At 57.9% G+C, this 228-nt stretch overlaps 1 protein-coding gene across 1 annotated transcript in view; it reads left to right on the top strand.

Moving 5' to 3' along the window:
* Window positions 1-228, top strand: part of LOC108803224 (nuclear pore complex protein Nup98-Nup96-like) — a gene marked incomplete at both ends in the record, with an annotated part of 46228 nt that overhangs the window by 28391 nt on the left and 17609 nt on the right.

Genomic DNA, 228 nt, shown 5'->3' with positions numbered 1-228 from the left:
CTTCTTTTTGGCGGCGGTGGTCTCTGATGTCTGCTTCCAGTTCTTCCCCAGGAGGTCTCCCATCATTGTCTGGCTGCTGGGAGGATGGTGAGGGTTTTCCTTCCGGACACTTTCTGAATTGCTGTTCCAATGTGACCATGGGCCGGCCGTTGTGAAGGGACTGACCTGGCCCTGCGTTCCAGCATGCGTTGCTTCTGCCGGGAAGTGACGCGCCACCTGCTTGCTCTG

This window comes from Nanorana parkeri, unplaced genomic scaffold, assembly GCF_000935625.1.
Source record: "Nanorana parkeri isolate BGI_ZX_2015 unplaced genomic scaffold, ASM93562v1 scaffold3509, whole genome shotgun sequence".
NCBI lineage: Eukaryota > Metazoa > Chordata > Amphibia > Anura > Dicroglossidae > Nanorana > Nanorana parkeri.
Note: the sequence above shows the minus strand (reverse complement) of the source record. Positions and strands in the feature narration are given on the sequence as shown.